Here is a 24,596-nt window from a genome sequence, read left to right on the forward strand (position 1 = left end):
TCTGTTCCCAGCAGGCAGGGCATATGCCTTCTGTGCAACAGCTGCCTCTTCACGCTCTAACTTCAAGCACAGTATTGTGCTAAAACAGCAAGTAATGTCATAAAAATGGGGCAATTCAGCTTCCCCTCTGTGCACTGGAGAGTGCGATTAGGAAAAATCAAGGGGGAAAAATGTGATTTTTCATCAGTGTAACGAAGGAAATGCCCAACAAACAGCTGGGCTCAGGGAAAGGTCTAGGAGATGATGCTTCCATTTCTCCTTTGCTAACGAGAAACCTCAGTTACTCTCTGGCTTGCCTTCTGATGGCTTGCCAGCAGCATCAGATTTTCTGAAATGAAGGCAGAGAGAGGCTGACAGCTGTGCCCAGCATGGAAACTGCCAAACAGCAGCAGCCCCTGTCGCCTGTCTTGTGGCATCAAGCCAAAGGGAGACATCAATGACGCACTCAGATCCAAAACAGCTTGCACGTATCAGAGGATTTAAGGGAAATGGAGGACAGGGCATTTGGAAGCACCATCGGCTCTTCAGTGTATTTCTTTTCAAAGCATGAGAATCATGGGATTTCCAAGAAGGTGCTGGTTGAAATGGATCCAGGAAAAGAGCATCTCACCATGCATGGTATCAGATGAATTTCAGAGAAAGAAATAAAACAGTAACTTTTAAGTCATCACAGTGCCATGCTAGTTCACATCTATCGTTCACATGATCTTCACACTAACCTTTTGAATTAGGGAGAACTTTTTGGTTGATAAAAACTAATTTCAAGCTAGCTTACACAATAAAAAGAATTTATTAGCTGGTCTAGATTCATGAATATTAGGTACCTTAGAGGACACTCTTGTCAAACTTCCATTATTTTGTCCTTGGACAGAATTTCTCCTCTTAGAAGGCAGAGTTGATTCAAAGACGAGGAAAGTCTTGAGCTTTCTCCATGGTCAATTCTCTCCACTTGGTTTTCATGAACAAACAATCAACATTGCTTCCATATGTCCTCAAGATTTCCTACCCCCACGCTGCTAAGCCAGTATCAAAGGTCCCACTGAGAGGGAAGGAGGGAAGAATAATGGAAGAGAAGAAAAGAGAAATGATGGAATATTTCTAGAGGAAAGAGGAGCCTACCGATAAAATGAGAAAACAATGTTCCATCGTGTTCCCTTTTCTCTCTAAACATAACAATAGATTAGGATTTTATTCATCTATAACAGTGGTTCTCAACCTGTGGGTCGCGACCCCTTTGGGGGTCGGACGACCCTTTCACAGGGGTCGCCTAAGACCATCGGAAAACACATATATAATGACATATTGTTTTTTGTGACGAATCCCTATGCTTTCATTATGTTCCATTTGTAACAATGAAAATACATCCTGCATATCAGATATTTACATGACGATTCATAACAGTAGCAACATCACAGTTATGAAGTAGCAACGAAAATAATTTTATGGTTGGGGGTCACCACAACATGAGGAACTGTATGAAAGGGTCGCGGCATTAGGAAGGTTGAGGACCACTGATCTATAAGGCTATGCTAAATCTGTCTGTCAAATGTGCTAGCCACCAGACACATGTGGTTACTGTCACCTAAATTATGTAATTAAAATGAAATAAAATTTAAAAATCCGTTCCTCGGTTGCACACGCCACATTTCACATGCTCAATACCACATGTGGGGGAGTGGCTACCATATTAAACAGCGTGAACAGAGAAGGTGTTCACCACTGGGGGAAGTCCCATTGCATACCACTGATCTATAAAAAGGAGAGACCAACCTGAGCTTTTTTAAGCCTTAATTTGCTGAGCAAAATAATGAGAAACACTGTTCACGCTGAAACACAGAATTCAAAATGGAAAACAAAAGGAGGAAATGAACTTTCTGATGGGCGTCGGGGAGTACTGCATCAACAGGGTATTAGGGGCAAAAACAGTCAGGAAACCAGCGGACAGGAAGGATATCTATCTGCCTTTCATGGAGAAACCTCTCTGTACTCAGAAGAACTAAGAGAGATTAGAGCTAGGACGTGAGGAAACGGGATCTGTAATAGGGGGCCCAGATGACACACAGAATCAAACTCAAACTTGGGGATCAGAGATATGCCTCTCAAAGTGAGAGATTTTCATGTCTGAAAAATGGAGTTGGGTGGGGGGTTTTTTCGTCAATGAAACTAAAATATATTGTAAATTGGCTAATTGATCTGGTTGCTCCATCATCTTCATATCTTAGGGCAAATGCTGGAGCTTGCAAATTTTGCTATGAATTAAATGCCAAATAATCCATTTTCCCTTAATTTTCTTAGATGAGCAATCATACCCAAGTAGAGGTAGTTGAGTAGGCAGATATTTCACAGTTCCAAATAGCCATGATCTTAAAATGGAAATAAGACTTTTTTAAACCCTTGATTTAGCAGGAAATATAACGCCAGATGTCACTAAGTGTGTATAAACTCTAAGATTTTGCAAGTCATAAACCTCTTTGTCATGTTATGCAAAATTTGTTCTCTCTAACCTTCCAGATAGATTAGTGCATTGACCATGAAATCCAAAAATCCTATGATTCTTCTACCAACTAAAAATGAGGATGAAAATCAATATTTTCTCCTTCTTTTGTGACTATGGAGTGACCTATAAAAAGAAAGTACAGAGTTTTTAATTTAAAAAAAAAAGATAAAAACATGTTTTCCATGTCCTTGACAGATATATTTTAAATGCCATTAAAAATAAACATATTTATTATTTCTAAAATAATATGCTCATTACAAACAGAAATTATAGAAAAAGTAGAATAAAGATTCAAATATATTTGCACAACTTAAATACAATCCCTATCGACAGTTTGATGATTTTAATTTTTTTGTTATTTGTATCTTAATAAATATGTTTTTATCCTACATTTACATTTAGGATTATTTTGTAAAGCTGTCAACATAAAAACTTTGTTTATATCACTTTGTTTAGTATAATTCACTTAACCACTCTCTTTACATATTTTTTTAATTTTGGATCAGCATAAGTACAATGGCAACAAATACTGTGGGAGATAAAATGTTACACAGCATTGGGATTTAGTGATTTTGTGTTTAAACACTGATGTTGAAAAAGACCTGACTATTATTTCCTATCTGTGGGATCTTGGAAAGCTGCTAGAACTCTCTGTGCCTCAGTTTCTCATTTGTAATACTGAATTCATAGGGTTGTTTTAAGACTTAAAAGAGATGATATGACAGCCCCGGGCATAAAACAGTAGCCCATTCTCTTCATAAATAATAGTACCTGCATAAGAAAGATTTCTAGAAGGGAAAATACTGGATGGAAGCTATACACTGTGTTAAGTCTTTTGAACAATCTTGCCAAGTTTTTGGAAGGTTTCTGTCTATGGATATGCCACCAGTCGTTTTTGAGCATGCCCGTTCACGACTGGGTCATCTCCACTGTTTCTAAATGATTTCTCATTTTAAGTAAGTAATCATGCAAACACCAGCCTTTTTCAGCCAAAACTGAAAATAAAGTTCTACCAAAAAATAAAAAATAAAAAGTCCAAGCTAGCATCATGCTCTAAAACACTTGGAAGGAAATAGCTTGGGCATTCATTTTTAAATAGTCAGCACCCCTGTTTTAGGCGCCTTTATTTCTAATGACATTCTCAGTGGGGAAAGCAAGGTCCTGCCAGCAAAGGGAATATTGCCGTTTATAAATAAAAATAACAATATTTGAGGAATTTGGAAGGGATGAATGGAAATGGTAAACATCACACGATAATAAGAGTTTCATCTTCCCTGTGTTGCAGCTAAATGAAGCTTTACAGTAGATCCCAGTTGAGGGAACCTACTGGCAGGTTTTGACTCCCCAGAATTTTGATCCCATTTCCCAAGGTTAAATGCGTTGCCTTGAGGCAGCTGCTCAGAATGATAAAGGGGACGCTGTAGGACGCGGTGCTCTTTGTAATGTTAATAACCCTTGACTCTGAAGTCTGATGCAACTCCGGGGAAATCTACCCATTCCAGGCATGAAAATCTAACTCAGTTAAGTGCACATTATTGCAAAAAAAAAAATTTTTTTTAACTTTCTTTTTAATTTGGCAGGAGCACGAAGATAATTTGAGAGTTTCACATATTTAGATACTTTATTTATGTTGCTGAACTGAATTTCCACAGGATAACATGTTGTGATATAAAATTAATGTGTGTGTTTTCTACAAAAGCAGATGGTATTTTATTTCAGAATTCACATATATTTATATGCTTATTAGATTCATTTTTATGGTATGAGCTAACCAGGGTAGTGATCTTTTATCATATATTTTATTTTCTTATTTAGGATTTATGCCCCATCTGGCTTCAAGGAATGAGAATGTCTGCAGATGAATACATAGGTAAAACGAGACATAAACCCATCACAAGTTTAATCAAAAGAACAGAAGAAATGAGTACTTTCAGACTGGAATTAATGCAAGTTCTGCTTTCGGTTAAAAAAAAAATCCTCTAGCCCTACCTGGTTTTGCTAAGTGGGTAGAGCGTCAGCCTGCAGACCAAAGGGTCCTGGGTTCGATTGTGGACATATATCTGGGTTGCAGGCTCCTCCTGGGCCCTACAGCCCCGTGCAGGAGGCAACCAATCGATGTGTTTCTCTCACATAGATGTTTCTCTCTCTTTCTCTCTTCCACTCTCTCTAAAAATCAATGGAAAAATATCCTCAGGTGAGAATTATTTTTTAAAATCCTCTATTTTATAATTGCTCATTTAAAAAAATAATAAAAAAATATTCTGAATCATTATATAAATTTCCACACACACACCTTTTTTAAAAAATAGGAAGCGTCATATGAGTACATATAAAGAAGAAATGGCCTGGCTGGTATGGCTCCGTGGTTGAACGTGGACCTATGAATCAGGAAGTCACGGTTCGATTCCAGTCACAGCTCAATCCCCAGGGAGGGGCATGTAGGAGGCAGCCAATCAATGATCCTCTCTTATTAATGTTTCTATCTCTCTCTCCGTCTCCCTTCCTCGCTGAAATCAATAAAAATATTTAAAAAAAAACACACAAATAAATAAGAAATGAATGTGAGGTGTGAGGAATCATCGGAGCTAAGAACGAAGAAAAGGCGAAAAGTATTAGAGGAAGGCTTTAAAGGGACAGTGCCTTTCATTGGTGCACTGTGGTTGGTTTAAGGAAGGCAATAATGAATTAAGTGAAGTCTCTATCATGGGACAAGGCTTGACAAACAGTAACTGTTCAGTAAACGTTGAAAACAAAATAAAACTGGGTACTTTCACATGTTACCTTCTTTAATTAACAAACAACTGACCTGGATTTCCTTTTGAAGACAATGAGTTAACAAAGTAGTAATATACTTCACCACGGTTTTGCAGAAGGTATTTTCACATTATTCAGTTCACCATCACAATAACTCTGGACAAATGTTGAGAACAAAATACAGTATAATCTGTACGTCAATGGACTAACTTTTAGGGAATAATTAGGGAAAAGCCAGAGAAACTGATAAAGAAATAACCATATAGATTTTCTCAAATATTAACTCCCTTACAAACAATGGAATTTTTTTGTAAGATGATACACAAGGGCTCATTCATTCACTTATTAATTTATGGAAAGTATTTTTCCATGATGTATAGATGCTTAATCTTGACTGTCATCTAGTTACCACCTCACCACTTGTATAGATTTAGTGGTGTTTAATTTTTATTTTTAAAGCACCAGTATTATAGCTATTTCAGTTCTGTTTTCAGTAATCATATAAAATAACAGTAGGAGAGTTCAAGTACAAATCACTATTGAAGCAGAGAGAGAGATGTGAAGACTAGAATCCTTGTGATCCAGCAAGAACAAAATTACAGGCCATAATTCAAAAACAGATCAAGCTGATAGATAACCAAGTTTATCTGGTTGCATTCACTCCTCTTCCAGAGGATCCTGGGAGAGGGAGAGAGACTTGCTGAAGGCTATAAGACAATGAAGGAAGAACAATGCTGGATTTACACTTGAGTTAGGTTTTGTATCTGCCCATATGCCTGATCTTTGGGTTCTGCCTTTCCCAAACTCGAGGATTCTTGGGGGCTAAGCTAAAAGGCCCTAATACTAGACACAGGGGTCTATAGCTATATCAGTCTCCCCTCCTGGAGAATGACTTACTGGGGACTCAGGAACAGAAATAGTTGCCTCTGAGGCACCTCACTGTGATACTTGAAAGAGATGCCCCATAAATTTCTGCTCCTGGTGTTCCAAGAATTCATCTCCCTGCTCTTGTTCCTGAGATGGAAATTTTTAGCATTGCGGCACCTGTCCCTTTTCTATAAATTCCCTGTAAGCTTCAGATAGCCAGAGTTGCTTTTGTCCCTTGCAAACAAAAAAACATTACATGATATAAGGCCTAGATATACTAACTCCTGATTATTTTTCCCCCAAAAAAATGTCAGAGGATACCGGCCATGAGGTAGGTCAAGCGGTCCGTTCTAACTAGCATTTTGATTGAACCTCAGGACTTCCTTCTTAGCTTCCAGAACAGAATCTAGGAGAGGAGCTTGTGTGCAAGAGGCTTATGTGGGAAGTGATCATGGGAAGCAGGACTAGAGAGAGTGAAATAAAGGAGGAAGGAAAGCAAGGGGGACAGAACATTATCACATTGGACATGATAACTTGACTGGACCCTTTGAAGAGTGTATCCTATATAATAAAAGTGTAATATGCAAATCAACTGTACAGTGGAATGACCAGTCAGCAGGGGGCAGGGCCAGAGAGCAGGCAGCACCAGGCCTGCCAAGGCACTTGCCAGCAGGTGGAGGGAGGGGACAGCGATATGGGGGTGGAGGGAAGGCGGCAGGGACCAGCAGAGGAGGAGGGGTGATAGGGGGGCGGGTGACTTGCCAGCCTGGTGACGGCCTCTGATCAGCCGTCGCTTCCTTCTTCCCACAGAGGGAGGCCAGGCTCCATCAGTAGGACATCCCCTGAGTGCTCCCAGACTGTGAGAGAATGCAGGCTGGACTGAGGGACCCCCTGTCCTCCACCCAGAGTACATGAATTTTCATGCACGGGGCCTCTAGTAGAATTATACAAGGACAAGATAGCCATTGACTCCTATTCTCCTTGTACTGAGAGTTGCCTACAGTCATTTACCAATTCTCCACAGTTCCACATCTACCCAACAATGTCCTGCAGGTGTCCTCTGCTCCAGAAAGGCACTGGGAGAAAATAATAGGTAAGGTGAAAGTAAATAATAAAAAGAATTGATTGATTGAAGCGTCGTAGGGTAGAGAAAAATAAAAATGAATATCCCAGGCCTACACAGTACCTAATTTAACACACAGGTATATGTCATTTAATTTACTGATAAAATAACTACAGTCTGTAAGTTTAAATGACTTTCTCCTGACCACAAGGTCAAGAGGTGATGAAATGATAATTTTATGATTAAGTTGGGAAAAATCCATGACTTGTTTCCTTATTAACTCATGAAAAATAGTTTCAAATCTTCAACACATGTTCTCCACCTTTAGTCTTATTGATGGGTATGTGTGTTATCTTTTTTCTATTTCTTTAGGTAAGCATTTTTGTTTTTATTTAACAAAGCTTTTCTAATTCTATTATCTGGGAAACAAAGGGGCAAATAATAACAACAATATGATTATGAATAACATTAATTGAACATTTAGTAGATGTAGGAAATTTTCTAAGACATTTACAGGCATTTACTAATTTAATTTTCACAGCAACTCTATGCCACAGCTCTATTAGAATACTAGTAGTTATTTTACATATTAGAAAAGAATCACAGATGAGGGGCAAAGAAGTTAGGTGATCTGCCCAAGATTACCAACGAAAGTCCTGTCCTAAAGTGATCCCTTAATTGTTGCTCTACCCCATTGCATGTTATGCATGTATCTATGCTATTCAAAGCAACTCAGTCATGGGAATTGAGTCAGAGATTGGGAAAAAGCAAGGGTATTTTCTGTCTGAATTCATTTCCAAACCTATTTTATTTTGACCACTGAACAATTGTTAATATTATAAATTAACACTGAAAATAGAACTTTTGGTATTATTTCTGAGCTCTTCAGAAATAATGTGCTAAGTGCTTTACATTCAGTAACTTATTTCATCTTCTCATCAGTCTTAGGAGGTAGGATTTAGTTAAGTGAAGAAGTCTGAGGCTCAGAGAACTTACCAAAGGTCACATGATTGCAATGCTAAACATAATTAAATTAGGATTTGGGCTGAGGCTTAAAAAGCCCATTGTCTTTACACAATCCCATCATGTCCCTTTGTAGCCTAAGTATGTAAGGATATTTGTAGGAAAGATAGCTCTATTCCAATATCAAATATGTTTTGGACCCTGCAAAGTACAATGGCTTACACTTTTTTGTTTTGTTTTGTTTTGTTTTGTTTTCCAATCACATCTAGGAGTACTAAAAAGACATTGTTTTACAGTGGTGGCTTTTGAATAAAATTATGTTGTATACTTAAAACTAATACAATTCCTTTCTGTATCTCAGTTCTCACTGCCTTTCCATATGTTCAATGTAATAATTCCATGAATGGTTATTGTATTGAATTGACTTAAATGTTTGTCAGAGGCCACCCTTTCACTAAATAAGGAATCTCTCTTACATAAGACTTCGACTTTACATCTGGAAAATAACTTTATAGGAAAGGTTAAAGAATTTACTCAAAGTCACAGAGCTGATGAGACACAATACTGATAAAGGCCAGAGCCCAACTTCTGATCCTGTCCTTTTCTGATGGGTCACTCCTCTCTGCATACAAGTTCTCCTTCCAGACAAAGCCTGGATCTGATCAGCACCCTGGACAGTGCACAACATCTGGAACTAGAACCATTTTTATTTGCTTTATTTCCACAGGCATGTTCTCTGAACACCAGGTTTTACACACAGTTTGTTGAAGAAGTAAAAGAACTGTTAATAAAGATAGAGAAAGGGAAAAGTTGTTCCAAGCAAACAGTATATTATTTCCCCCTATTTATGAATTTTTTGCCCTAGGTGCTTCTTTTTTAAGTATGTTTTAATTGATTTCAGAGAGGAAGGGAGAGGGAGAGAGAGATAGAAACATCAATGATGAGAGAGAATCATTGATCAGCTGCCTCCTGCACGTCCCCTACTAAGGATCAAGCTGCAGCCCTGATCGGGACTCAAACTAGTGACCTCCCGGTTCATGGGTCAATGCTCAACCACTGAGCAACACTGGCCGGGCTACCCTATGAACTTTTTGGGGTGTCCTCATGTTTATGCTGATAAAGAACATTGCATCAGCAGCTATGTGTGTGGGCAACATGAATTGTTAGGTATGTTCCCCGATGATTTCTTGGCAATGAAAAACCAAAGAAAAATTCAAATGGAATTTTATGTCAAGAAACCAGTCATTTTTCTGTGTCCTCTTTCATAGCCTTAAAATATGATTCCCTATTTAAATACCAAAAATGTATTTCATGTACAGAGCTCACTCTGGGCTAATCTCTCAATCTATGCGTGGAATGACTAAATCTGGCTTCTCTTTCAATAAAATATTATTAATGGGAGAGCTTTAGGAATCATTTCCTTGTGAAATATAAATCTGTCTCTCTGAATAAAGCATTCTGACAGGCAGCCTAGGACGTACTAATACAAGGTAACAATCTATCTGTACTACTGAACTTTATTTGACTGTGAGAAAAACAGTATAAAATTCTATTATGGCACATCAGAATGGCCTGGCTTTACCAAAGCCTTTGTATTTCTTTTACAGAAAGCCTCATAAATCATTTAAAATCATTGACCATATCTTATACATCCCTTTCAGCTGTAGTTCGGATGGAAGCTGTGTTATAGTCTAAATGGCTTTGCTGCTCGGATGTAAAACAGAATTTATGTTTACTATTCTTCTTTAGACACCCACACTTTCCTTCTGCAAGATAAACCTTCTAACTGCTCTAAATCATCCGCTCTCTTCATGTGATTACTGAACGAATGGCAGATTTACAGGCCTAAGCCCATCTGTGCCAAGAAAAGAAAAGATTACTTTTTTTCTTAATAGGAGAGATGGTATTGTTTTATTGGGACTCTTATCATCTTGCCAGGAATCCTCCAACCTTGACCTCTAGGTATTCACGTTGTTCACTGTGATAGTCTTCTCTATCCCGCCCTATGAGACCAAAGAAACATACCCACCTTTATGCAAAAGCCGGGTTTCTCAGCTTTGGCACTATTGACATTTGGGGCAACAGACACTTTGATAATTCTTTGTTGTAGGACGATATCCTGTGCCTTGTAGGATGTTTAGCAGCATTCCTGACGTTTACCCACTAGATGCCTGTAGCACACCCACCACCAAGTTGTGGCAACAAAAAATGCCAACTGTCACCCTGGCCAGTGTGGCTCAGTGGTTGGAGCATCAGCCCCCACACACTGACAGGTCTCAGGTTCGATCCCCGGTCAAGGGCACCTGCCTGGGTTGCCGGTTCACTCTCCACCCCTGGTCAGGGCACAAGCAGGAGACAGGAAGCCAATGTGTCTCTCTCACTTCTCTCTCTCTCTCTCTCTCTCTCTCTCTCTCTCTCTCTCTCTGAAAAAAAAAAGCAATGGAAAAAATATCCTCGGATAAGGATTAAAAAATAAATAATAAATGCCAAATGTCATATTGAACAATGTCTCCTGGGAGGAAAAAATCCCCCTCAGTTGAAAAACACTGTGAAAAGAATCCACACTTGTCTGGTAAATTGTGGGAAGGAAATTAAAGTGAAGGTACACCGACTAGAGACTCCAACAGAATTCATCACATCTACTCCTCCATCCTTCTGTTCCTTCATCAACTCTTTCTTCCATTGAGTCATTCTTTCTTTCCTGACCATGTGGAGATTCAGCAGGCTTTGCTCTCTATAAGTAACATTCTCATGGGGTGTTGGTTTTACAGTTATTTGAAAGGTGTAATTAATACACTAAGTTCTAAGGGACTTGGTTGGTAAGCCCAGGAGAGAGCAAATCCTATATAATAAAAGGCTAATATGCAAATTGACCAAATGACGGACGGAATGACTGGTTGCTATGACATGCACTGACCACCAGGGGGCAGCCACTCAATGCAGGAGCTGCCCCCTGTTGGTCAGTGGGCTCCCATAGGGGGATCGGCACTCAGCCAGAAGCCGGGCTCACGGACATCCCCCGAGGGCTCCTGGACTGTGGGAGGGTGCAGGCCGCGCTGAGGGATGCCCCCCAAGTGTATGAATTTCGTGCACCGGGCCTCTAGTATTGAATAAATCTGAATCCTGATGTACAAACTCATAAACCCTGGAAAGAGTAGTCATAGTATTTATACTCACAAAGATTTCACTTTGTGTGCTGGGTGTTAGAAGAAGACATAATGCAACAATGAGTTTTAAGGTGCTAACACTGTATAATAAAGATAAAGAGAGAAAGGAAGAAGGCTGTTCCAACCTTCTTGAACCACAAAAAAAATTCAGAGGGGCCATGTAAGGGTAGGGAAGGCTGTGTTGAGGATCATCAACTTGAATCTGGAAGATAGAAAATGTATCAGGTGAAGGAAAGTTCCCTAATGTTTCAAGTTCCCAACCTTCTTAAAAAAAATAAAAAATAAAAACCAAAACACTAAATTTAATAGACTTGAATTGAACATATTTCTTGAGAAACTTGGAGTAAATTATGTAATAAATATAAACCCTGGATTACAGATATTTTTCAGTTGCTTGGTACTTTTCTCTACCTTCAAGTTTTTCCGCACTGTGTGTGCACTTCTTTTCCAATTAGAAAACAATCAATAAGCTTTGTAAAGTTCATTAAAAAGTCTGGCTCCTGGATGTCTGAAGTTAAGCCCAGTGCAGTGAACACCTCTGAGTAACTTTCAGCCTCAGAGGGGATTTTTTATGGGCAGCCACTGAGAACCCCTGGAGAGCAAGGCAGTAGAGTTGACTTGACGGCATTTTCCAAATTGCTTCTGAACGCACAAAACAGCAGCAGGCCTTTGAAGAAGTCTCTGCCCAGGAAACAGTGGTTCATGAAACAAAGTCATCTCTCCAGTCCTCCTCACTCTCAGAGGGATTTCTGCTGTGGCAGCTAAAGCCCCTGACACCCCCATGCTGAGGCCCCTGGAAGGTCACATTTGCATTGGCTGCAGGACGGTCCAGGTGGTGCTGCCCATGGGTACTGTCTGCTATTGCTCGTTTGCTTAATTACAAATCCTTCCCCTGCCAGCCTTCCCTTCCTGGTCACCTCCTGCTGTGCGCTGCTTGGACATTTAGCTGGAAATAGGAGGAAAGGCAAATAAAGCTGGGGATGAAGCTACGCATCTGGGAGAAAGAATCTATAGGTCAGTGCAAGCTGCTTGCAGGATACAAAACAAAGGAGGGAGGCGGGAAAGGTTACCTGAGACAAATTATCCCCTTGAGGACAGAATAGGATCTTCCTTGGGGTTGATAAGAGCGCTGGCTTGAATGCATGCTGGCCTGGGTTCCAGGACTAGCTCTATTAGCTCTTGGCTCTGCCACATCGGAGAGCCTGTTACTCTCTCTGAATCTAGTTTTCTCCTTCTGAAAAATGGACTTAATGCATAGCACAATCTGCACATTAAAAGATAACTACTAGCAACCATAATCACAGTCATTCATTCAGTCATCACATCATTAGTGGAATGCTCAGAATATGCTGGATATTGTGCTATAAAACATGGTCAACAAAAGTAGACAGTCCCTCCCCTTAGAGAGCATTCAGTCTAATTATAAAAACATATGTTGCCCTAGCTGGTTTGACTCAGTGGTTAGAGGGTCGCCCAGAGGACTGAAGGGTTGTGGGTTCAACTCCAGTCAAGGGCATGTACCCCAACTGCAGCTCGATCCCTGGCCCCAGTAAGGGCACATGCAGGAGGCAACCAGTGGATGTGTCTCTCTCACATCAATGCTTCTCTCTCCCCCTGTCTCCTTTACACTCTCTTTAAAAAATAAAAAATAAATATCCTTGGGTAAGGAATAACAACAACAACAAAACAACAACAACAAAACAACACCATATGTTTAGGAACTAGACACACAAATAAGTATATGATTATAATAGTGATATAGACCACAAAGGATAAGTTCATAGGGGCCATGTGAAGGTAGGGAAGGCTGTGTTGAGGATCATCAATGTGAATCTGGAAGACAGAAAAAATACCAGGTCAAGGAAAGAAAAGTACCCACATGGACCAAACAACATGGGAAAGTGTCTTGTGACATTAAGGGACATGGGAGGCCAACACATAGAGGTCAATAAATATTTTTGGGGGGAGGCTAGGGGACTGTCTAGGGCGGGGGGGGGGGGGGGAAATGGACACATATGTAATACCCTTTGTAATACTTTAAGCAATATAAATAAATAAATAAATAAATAAATAAATAAATAAATAAATATTTTTTGAATGAATAAATGAGATTTCTAAGAAGTATTTGGCAAGTGTTGATCCAGTTACTTACTAGCGGTTCTTTGGCAAATCACTTGTCCAAGCCTTCGCTTTTCTTACTTGTTGGCTACTTTTCTCAGTAGTACTGCCATCTCTAGATGATTTATTTTTAATCCTCACTGAAGGATACTTTTCCATTGATTTTTAGAGAGAGTGGAAGAGACAGGAAAAGACAGAGAGAAATATCGATGTGAGAGAAACACATCGATTGGTTGCCTCCTGCACAAGTCCTGAACAGGGAGGAGCCTGCAACTGAGGTACGTGCCCTTGACTGGAATCAAAACCAGGACTCTTCAGTCCACAGGCCGACATTCTATCCACTAAGCCAAACCGGCTAGGGCTCTAGATTATTTTTAAGATCTCATGAGAGATTGGACATGAAAGGACCTGCCTTGTCAAGTGCTACGTAAACATTAGTTAAAGGAAAACCCATAATGATGAATTTTCCTCCATAAATATCATTAGATGGCAAGCCCCCTGCGCACAGGAACCAAATTTATGTAGTTCACTCCTGCAACCTAGCAGCCAACAGGGTACCTGAACCAAAGCAGATGGTCACTAAATATTTGTTAATAAAATACCCATTGATGTCAATGGTACTTTTACTTCTCAGTGTAGGTACACTGTGTGTGCACATACATCCGTTTGATCTGGGATCCTGTGTTGTTTCTAAGCCACTGAAACACAAGCGGATTAAACCCAATGTGTCTGCAGTCTCCCTCCTGTGCTCCCTGCACCACTCACCAAACCTCTGCGCATTAACTGACCTGAAAAGCTCCCGAAACATTTCTAAGCAGAGCTGGTACCTCTCCCTTTCTCTCTAACTCCATTTGCGGCTGACAAACTGGAGTGGGGAGCAAGAAGAAGCAGGGGTAAGAGGGTTATTTTACAATGTGTTAAACTACTAATATGGCCACCTCAATATTTGAAAAGCAAACGAGCACAGTCAGTGGTGGGAGAGGACCTTGAGCATCCCCGCACATTCTTGCTGGGTTTGTCAAGAATGCAAGACCTTGAGCTGGCTTCATCTGGACCATTTTTAGGGCTATGTTAGCAGAAAGCAACCTTGAGGGAGGAGGTGATATCTCTTCTCGCTCCCACCCAACAAAAAAGCAGATCTGCTTCCACTTACTACAAAAGTGGGGAGATCTTTCCCGGCCGGCATGGCTCAGTGGTTGAGCGTCGACCTATGAACCAGGATATCACGGTTTGATTCCTGGTCAGGGCCTATGCCTGGGTTACAGGCTCGATACCCAGTGGGGGGCATGCAGGAGACAACCACTAAAAGATTTTCTCTCATCATTGATGTTTCTATCCCTCTCTCCCTTCTTCTTCCTGAAATCAATAAAAATTTACATTGGTCTGGCAACCAGTGGGTGCAAAAACCAGGACTGACAACATGTCTTCAGTTCAATAAGAAAATGAAGAATGCAGCCCTTGGTTAGGAATGTAGACTCCAGCTGCTATGAATCTTAGTCTACCTGCTTCCTGCTTGTTTAATCCTGGGAAATTAAATTAATCTCCCCACATTTCAATTTTCTCAAAGTCAATTCATAGGGTCCATTAAAGTAGACAATCCACTTAATGCATTAACACAGTCCCTGACACTTAGTAAGTGCTCAATAAAGGTTAACTATGGCTATTACTCAGTGAGCTACAGAAGTTTATGTCTTCACTCTTTCACCTGCCTGCCCACCCCATGTAAACAATAGGTAGATCTACTAACCCAGGCGTGGCCTCTATTGGACATTTTTATAAACAAAAATAGCCACATAATTATGATAATTCTTTATGCTAAGGATAAAGACAATCTGGCAGCATATTGCTTTGAGGGTGGGAAAAACACCTAATAAGACTTTAAATTTGCTTATATAGAAAGAAGCACACTTAAAGAGACCCTTAGTTACTATTAAATGCAGCAGAGGTTTGTTTACCCCATGCCAAGACCTTTGCAAGACAGTAAGAATATAGCCCGGCCAGTATTGCTCAGTGGTTGAGGAGGTCCTGGTTCAATTCCTGATCAGGGCACATGCCTGGGTTGCAGGCTCGATCCCCAGTGAGGGGTGCACAGGGGGCAGCCGATCAATGATTCTCTCTCATCATTGATGTTTCTATCTCTCTCTCCCTCTCCCTTCCTCTCTGAAATCAATAAAAATATATTTTTTTAAAAAGACAGTAAGAATATAATTTGAATACATCATCATTCTAGCCTTCACAGAAAACATAGACAGGTAAAAAAATAAAAATGGGACAGTCGAGTGAGAAAAATGTAAGACAGAACTGTGATTCAGTACAGAGTTCCCGTGACGGGGAAGAAACTGACTTCTCAGTGAGAATACAGGAAAGCTTCAGGGGATGCAACATATCAGACTCTCATCTCCTAACATGGTGTGCAAGCCACTTGAATCCAAGAACCAGAACTTTTTCAGACCCAAACCCTGAAGACCACTCTTTGGAGTTCAGTAGGTGAGTATGCATGATGGGACTGAAATTCTGCAACTTCTGGGAAAGTCAAATTAACTGAAATAGCTCATTTGCATGTGTTTTTAATTTTTAATGCAAGAGAGAGGGAGAGAGAGAAAGGAAGGGGACTGCCCTTCACAGCAGTTCCCAGGGGGAGCGGGCCTTCTCCTTGTGTGGCATCAGGACAGCTGTCTATAAGCTCTCTCACTACACACAGGACCTCCCGGCGACAGCACTGACCCTGTGCCACTCAGCAGTGTGGAGAGCCATTGAAAGCAGCGCTTATGACTGCCTTGAATTGAAATCCAGGAGCCGGAATTGTTCGGGAGCTAAAAGCAATTTCTTCCTAAGCTTTTGTTTTTATAGCGTTGAGATGATTCCCACATCCCATCCCCCGGGCGTTTCAACGGCAACTTCCAGGACAGGTGTGCGAGGCTTCGGGGTTGGTTCAACTCCAGATGGTTTCAAGCCTGTGCACAGGCCTAAGAAGTTACTCAACCCCAAGGTTTGCCTTTAAAGAAACAGCTAGCCGAGTATTTTCAGATGTAGAACAATTTCTCCTATAGTCAAATCCACAAAACCACGCAAATGACTGGTAATTTTAGTAAAAGACCTGTCCTTTCCAAGTGCTAGTGTGTGTGTGTGTGTGTGTGTGTGTGTGTGAGAGAGAGAGAGAGAGAGAGAGAGAGAGAGAGAGAGAGAGAGAGAGAGAGAGAGAGAACAGTGTTTTCAACCAGGGGCTATTTCACCTTTTAGGAAACATGAACTGCTTGGAGATATTTCTGGTTGTCACACTGGGGGGTGTTCCTAGCATCTAATAATTAGTGATGCTGTTAAAGATCCTACAAGGCCCAGGGCAGCCCTCCATCATAAGGAATTTTCCAGCCCCAAAATGTCTAGACTGCCAAGACTGAGAAATCTTGAGGAAAAGGAAAACAGAGAGAAAAGGAACCAAGGAATGATTCCAGCGCTTTTTTCCCTACAGAAATGAATCCTAGTCCCAGAACCATCACGTCCTCAGGTGGAGAGGATGTCCAGTCATCACAGTCCTGGGCCGTGGCAAACAGCTTCAGGATGGCAAGACTGGTTTGTGCTAATTTTTTTTTTTAAAGAATCAATGATGAGAGAGAATCATTGATCAGCTGCTTCATACTGGGGATCAAGCCCGCAACCCCAGCATGTGCCCTTGACAGGAATCGAACCTGGGACCCTTCAGTCTGCAGGCTGACACCCTATCTACTGAGCCAAACCAGCTAGGGCTGTGCGCTCTGATTCTATTAGCTAGACTCATTGGGTAAAAGAGAAAACATGTGCCACGGCTCCATGATAAGATTGCAAAAATATCACCCGTGTGCTGTAACTAAAAAGAGATAACCCCTCCAGCGAGCAACAGAAGGGAACTGACTGCACGAAGAGGCAACGAGAGAGAAAATATGCTTCGCGTCCCATTTGGAAAGCGGCGCCTGCAAGATGCAGCTCTGAGGCTTGTGGATTTAGGGACCAGAAGGAAAAGTGGTCTTTGACCTCCAAGGGATGCCGGGAACAGATGCCTACAGATCCCAGGGAAGAATGTTTGGCCCAACAGACTTTGTGCATGTGTCAAATGGCATTTCTTTTCGCGCAAAAATTTGCTGCTTCTTGTTAAAGTATGAGAAAACGTCCAAATTCTCATGCAGCCTCCCTGAGGCGTCAGCTCATCTGGTTGGCCACACTCCCAGCTGGAATTCCAGATACCCACATTCTCTCACTGCATGTAACTTAAGGATTTGTTATTCTAAGAGATAGCATGGGGCTTCCCCCGTTGTCTCATGGCTCACTGGGCAGCACAAGTCTTTGTAGAGCTTTGGGGAAGTTAGATGTATACCCAGAGAGAGAAAAATGACACAAGCTGAAGGAATGGGCAAGCTTGAGTTGGAATCCTGGATGGATCCCCATCCTCGCGTGTGACCTTGGTCACATCTTCACGTCTCCAAATCTCAATGTATGAATAAGTTAATGAGGAAACACAACTGCTATGAGAACTGGCTGTGACAATACACATAATTCTGCCAGGACCATGCCTAGTTCTTGGGACTTCTCCATCCAGGTTGTTATTGTTGTGTTGAGTATTACTTCTGAAACACACGGTCTAAAGCTACTTTTCTACCTATTTTATTCTACGTTTCTACCCGAGACAAATAACCTAGTGGAAGCAAATGTTCCTGTGCTTCTTGATAATCACGCTGGTGACAAAGGTGCAAGCCACAAAGGATACAGAAAAAGATACTAGAAATTTAGACAAAGACAGATTTTCCTATTGAAATAAATGTCAGAGTCCGTATTTTTCCCGAACTTCTTCACAATGAAGAAATAGAGCGGAATATCTAATTAGAGCAGATCGGGAGAGGGGATTCATATGAATGCCCAGCCTCTGAAAAGAAGACATTTTCTTATACTCAAGTACATAGCACCAGTCATCCCTTCATGAGTCCTTCCTTCCCACCATTTAGCAATGACCCCCAAGTCCAATGTAAAGTCCAGATCTTCTAGTGGAAGGAACTGGACACACTTGTTCTGAAATATAGTACATGAAATTTCATGCAGTCAGAGACTTCAATGGTAAAAAAAATCACTCTAGCTATTCTGTTCACAGGATAATACTAATTATTTCAGTAATGACGGCACTAGAAATGCAGAACATTGTTTTGTTTAGACCCGATGGTTCCATACGAACATCTAAGTACTGAAGTTCTGACAACCCCTACCTTTGAGTGTCTGTCAGAGCCAAAGGGAGAAAGACCACAGCAGGCGAGACAGATGCTGGGAGCAGCATGCGTGGGTGTGAGTCCTGTCGCCAGCACCTACCAGCCATGTGAATTTGGCAAGTAATTTCACTCTTCTGAGTCTTGGTTTTCTCGTGTGTCATATAGGAATAGTCTCATCTGCCTTAAAGGCTTGCTTGTAGATCTTAAAGAAGACAATGTGCATACAGCATGTGAGATAGTCTTAGCTGTGCTACTATAGGTTTCTATTTCACCTTTTCCGGGAAGAGTTGCACAGGGCATCTCTGGCTCCAACTCAACTTTATCTGCTGACTTCCTGCTGACTGTCTCTGCTCCTTCACTAAACGGAACCTTTCTTTGCACACTCCCAAACCACTGAGGTAAATGTCACTTCATTTGGATGGATTCCCAGATATGACCACTATCCCAGTGGACTTCAGAGTACGACCATCTCAGCCAGTGGCTCACCCACTGTGATACACTATCTGCCATGATGACTGCAATTATCTCTGACCTTCTCAGAGCCTTTTGGATCCTTCGCCCCCATATCTTTGTATTTGTCAGGATTCTCCAGAAAAAAAAACACACACACACAGAATGAATAGGACGTGTATATATAAAAGAATTATTTTAAGGAATTGGCTCACAAGATTATGGATGCTGCCTGGCAGGTGTGGCTTCTATGGGGAAAAGAGAATGGGACCATGGCCTGAAATACCAGCCCCAAGTTATCTATCACCACTCTACAAGATTGGGCTTGCTCGTTTATATTTATTTCAGTTGGCAGAGTTGGGAGATTTAGTTAAATGCTTCCATCTTCTTACTTGTTTGATGGATTGATTTCTGCCTGAATCCCTTTAGCCCGACAATAAAGGATTAGTCACAGTTTTGGATAATCCCTGAAGCTTTATCAGTCTTGGTTTCTACCTTAATCACCCTCGACATGCTTTCAAGGAACCAGGGGCTTGTATACTTCATTATAGATAGGGATAGGTTTTAAAGGAGATCTTGACAATGAAGACATTGTAGTTCTCCAGAATCTCTATATTAACACTTATGCACACACTTATTAAAATATCTATTGAGTGTGTACTGTGTGTCAGGCACTGTGCCAGCCATGAGGGTTACAGCAATTGATAAAATAGACTGTTCTTACCAGAATGAGAATAAGTAACTGAATGACTGAATCTCAAAGTGTTAAAGGTCATGTGAATTTAAAAAACTTTTTCCTCTTAAATAAGAATGTGTCTTCATCTGCAAATGGGAATGCTAGGATTGTTGTAAGGACCAAATTTCAAAACCTTGTTGCAGTGACTAGCACATGGCTAAGTACATTTAAAAGTCATATTTATAGAGCTCTTGATATCAGCCATGGAAGTGCTTAGAAGTATAGCACTACTGTGATTTCCCACCCTATAATCAGGGATTGTTTGAGCTTCAGATATCAATGGATTTTAGGAATGGATTTATACACAGTCTGCAATAGGTAAGCAATTTCTTAGCAGTTACCTAGACCAGTTGGGTGCATCCTTCAGTTACCTTGTATATGTTCTTATATATTAATACATGTTTTCGGTATCAACGGAGCCATGAGCTTGGCTCTAAAGACCATATTAGCTTTAAAAAGCTGATTTTTTTAAAAAATATACTACACACAGAGAGCGATATCAATCTGAACTCATCGATAGCAGAACAGCACCTAGGGACCCACAGAGAGCTGTACCACTTTCTCCATACAAGATCTAGTGAGCTATTATATTACTTGTATAGCAGTAACGATTACACAATTTGTATTGTGAAAACAAATGTGAACTTTATGAGTAATAATCTATTCTAGGTCGGTAATAAAAATAATAAATCCCATTTATTGCAGGTAATAATAATAGTTATAATGGCATTTTTTATATCTATTATGTGTCCATCCTAAGTATTTTGCATCTCACTTAATCTTCCAGCAGCCTAATGACATCATCTGTTACGTCCATTGACATAGGAAAGCCGGGGCTTGGGAAAGTTATGCTTGTCACGGGTGGCACTGATGTCCAAACCAAGGCATTCTAAATCCAGAGCCACGTTCATGAGGAGTGGACTGGACCAACACAAAGGCGTTGATCTTGTGTAGACACGCCTACCTGTCCGGAGGTGCTGCCTCAGGCCGCCTTCTCTCTGGATGAGCAAGGGCAGGCTGTTCTGCTGGAAATGAGCAGCTCTCGAGGCCAATGGCAAGGGCACCGAAGCCACGCCCACGGGTGGTACAGAGGAGACTTTCCTTACAGCAGCACAGAGGCTGCCTGCCTTTTGCCAAGGAAGCAGCCGCCACGCCCCGGGCTGAGAAAGCCGCACTCCCTGTGAGATCTGTGATTCCGCACCCTAATGTTGTGCTGTGCCCCTTCTGAGCACGCTGCATTTTGGAGCATTCTCTAGGAGGGGGAGGGGGGGAAAAGCCAACTCAGTAAATCCCAGTATTTTTACTGCCTTTGCCAAATTTGACATCTTTCAAAGTAACTGTGGGAAGCACGCACGATCTCTGCCAACTGCATGATTTAGCAGCTATAAAATCCCTCTGAATCAACCCATTCTGAAATAAAAAGGAACCGGCTTGAGCGTTTCATTGCGCCGCTGGATACCTACTCCGAGATCAATCGCCCCGTCCCGCTCTCTATCCCTGGTACACTTTCAAGCGCTCTTTTTTTGCAGCTCACCTATTTAGTTAAGGGTAGCATTTTTCAAAGACCAAAGATTGAGCAAGAAGGAGGAGGACGTGAAATCTGAACAAAGAGTTTCTTCCTATTCTGCACAATAGAATTGAGCAAGATGGTCTATTTTCTTTTCAGCTCTTTCCCCAACGGTGTGGCACCGAGATTCTCAAAACGTGAGTGTCCTTTCCCAGAAGGAAAACAGTGTCTCTCTGCGGGGCGCCGGGTAGGATGAAATAGCTGTGTTTCCTACTCCGCGGGGAATTTCTCCCGATGAAAGTCTATTTTTTGGGCGGAATATGATTGGGTGAGCAGAAGGCTAAACACGTTGCTATGGTTTGGCCTCCAATGACAATAGGAAAACATGTGTTCACAAACGCAGTACAAAAGGAAACATTTTAACTGCCTAGAACTGAAATATACTTTGTAAATAAAATGCTGAATACGGGGAAATATAAAAGGCATGAACATGACCAAGTCTCAAAGGAATAAAAATAAAGTTGTTGAATTGGGGTCCCCCCCCCCAAAGATTTAGTATATAAGGAACAGAAGGAAATTCTTGGCTCTCACTCTGAGTCTCACTGATGCAAATATTTCAGTGCTGACATATGCAGACAGTTCACTTATGTAGATACAAATGCACTGTGTTTAAAGGTGAAATCAACAAGGGAGACACTTTTTTCTCACAAGAAGGATGTTTACAAAGGACTAATATATGTTGCTTTCTAGGACCTACTAAGAAAACAATAAAAGTTAAGTATGAGCTAAATTCCCCTTGGAAGAAGGGGAGAAGCTTATATTAGAAATACCGCATCGCCTTTATCTTCCTCTCTCTCTGTTAGAAATTCCAATAGAATCACACCTAGAAGCCATTCGTAGGCTACAAACATCTATTAGTCATGTTTTTCTGGTTTAGAAACCAACAGCCTTTTATTAATAGCCCAAATTGATTTCAACCGTAGTCAGCGCTAGTGTGAATCCATTCACGTGGAAATGGTGTGGAGCTCCCAACATCAGGAACAGACTTGCAATTGTGTTGGAATAAGACAAGATTTTTAAACCGGTGTGCGTTCACTTTCCATAAGCTATCAAGTTGCTAAATTGTGATTAATTACTTGGATGCAAAATGCATCAAATTATTTTATCACACAGTATCTGCAACTTCCTTATAAAATCCATCATCAACTGAAGTGTGTGTGTGCGCACACACACACACACACACACACACTAGTTTGGCCACGGGAAGACTTAGAACTAAAAATAATAATTTGTCACCAAAACATAAATAAAAATATAGGATATTAGTAGGGAGAGCATAAAATTTATCATCTAAAATGGATAATCTTAAGAGCTAAAGGGGACACTATTAATAATTGCACAGAGACCAAAGACATAAACAAGGATGCAGGATAACACTATATATTAACAAAATACCTTTGCCCTGATCAGAGCATGAAACAACAGTGGCATGACTGGGGGGTAGAAGGGTGCTTTGGGAGCAGCGGGGCTTCCATTTTAATCTAATCTCTAACATGTTAGTCATGTACGTGTTTCCACACCCTCCATTTCCTCGTTGGTAAGGTAACAGAAAGTACATCTAACTTTGATTTGGTGTTACAAGGCACCAGAAAAGACACTAAGGTAGCATAGTAAGTAGCTTTCTTTCAATCTCATACTGACTAGGTCATGTTGCTCCTATTTCCCTGTTTTACACGTGAAGCCATGGATTAGGTGAGGTTAAGTGACTTACTCATTGTTACTCAGCAAGTAAGTGGTGAAACTGAAATATGAACTCTGGCAGCCAGTCTTGTGTCCATACTCTTAATTACTGTGCAGTCCTAAAGATAGTGATATCAAGTTCTCATAGCTCATGTTAGGGCTGACTAAGATACTGGATGCCAGACATCTAGCACCATGCTCAAAACATAGTAGAAAATAAAAAGTTACTAAAAATAAAATAAAAAATAGCTATCAATACCTTATATATATATATACTAGAGGCCCAATGCACAAAATTCATGCAAGAATAGGCCTTCCTCCCCCCAGCTGCCGGCACCGGCTTTCCTCTGGCACCCAGGACCCAGGCTTCTCTCCCAGCCCTGGCTTCATCCAGGGCTTCATCCATGCTTTTATTATTATAGAATTTTTTTATTGATTTCAGAAAGGAAGGAAGAGGGAGAGAGATAGAAACATCAATGATGAGAGAGAATTATTGATCAGCTGCCTCCTGCATGCCCCCTACGGGGAATTGAGCCTGAACCCAGGCATGTGCCCTGACCAGGAATCAAACTGTGACCTCCATAGGTCAACACTCAACCACTGAGCCACAGTGGGCTATCAATGCCTTTTGGAGGTTGCTCTCTCTGGGGCCCACCTGGGAGCACATTGGTGGTGACAGTGATTTATAATGAGACCCTTTGCTAATTCTGTAGCTAAAGCTCTCACTTGACTAGAAACATCTATTAACCTCATCCATAGTGAATTTTGTAAATCAGTGGTGAGAATGAGGTACCAGGTAAAGTAGTTAAATTACTTATTTTCTCTCAAATTCCTTAACATCAAAGAAGCATTTACATCATCTATTCATACTGTTATAGAACTGTAATTAAATGCCTGAGAATGATGGATACCATTTGAAGTATTGTGCAAATAGAGAATTATTAGAAATTAATTTGTTGGTGGATTATCTCAAACATTTACAAAATACCCAGAGAAGACAAACAGCCTATTAAAATGATTAACACAGCAATCACATGACCAAGGAACCAGTAAGTTAAAGTTTGCTCATTCTGCTAGTTCATCTCACGAGGAGGAAGTTGACTAAATTAAACATAGTAAAAAAATTTCACAGCCAATTTGATTTGCCTTCTAAATAAATTTTACATGTACATATATAGATTTTTTTCATATGCTCATAGAAGATTTAATACCTTGGAAAATGTACCAAAATAACATTTAGGAAGACATTTTAACAAAACTCCCCAATCAGAGTTTTTAAACTTTATGACTATGATTTAGGATGCTAGCGGCAGATAAAATTATTTTCCATCACCCATTTAGAATATTTGATTACTAATTTACATAGTCAAGGCTTCGGAATATAATGAATGTGTAAGTCACCTTAGAGAGAGGGCCTTTTCAGAATTGAAAGTGAGTACCTTGTTGCTGTCAGTCCAAGAATACTAATGAATACTAATGAATCAAATACATGTCTACCCTATTAGG

Source organism: Myotis myotis, unplaced genomic scaffold, assembly GCF_014108235.1.
Source record: "Myotis myotis isolate mMyoMyo1 unplaced genomic scaffold, mMyoMyo1.p scaffold_m19_p_19, whole genome shotgun sequence".
In the NCBI taxonomy this organism is placed as follows: Eukaryota; Metazoa; Chordata; class Mammalia; order Chiroptera; family Vespertilionidae; genus Myotis; species Myotis myotis.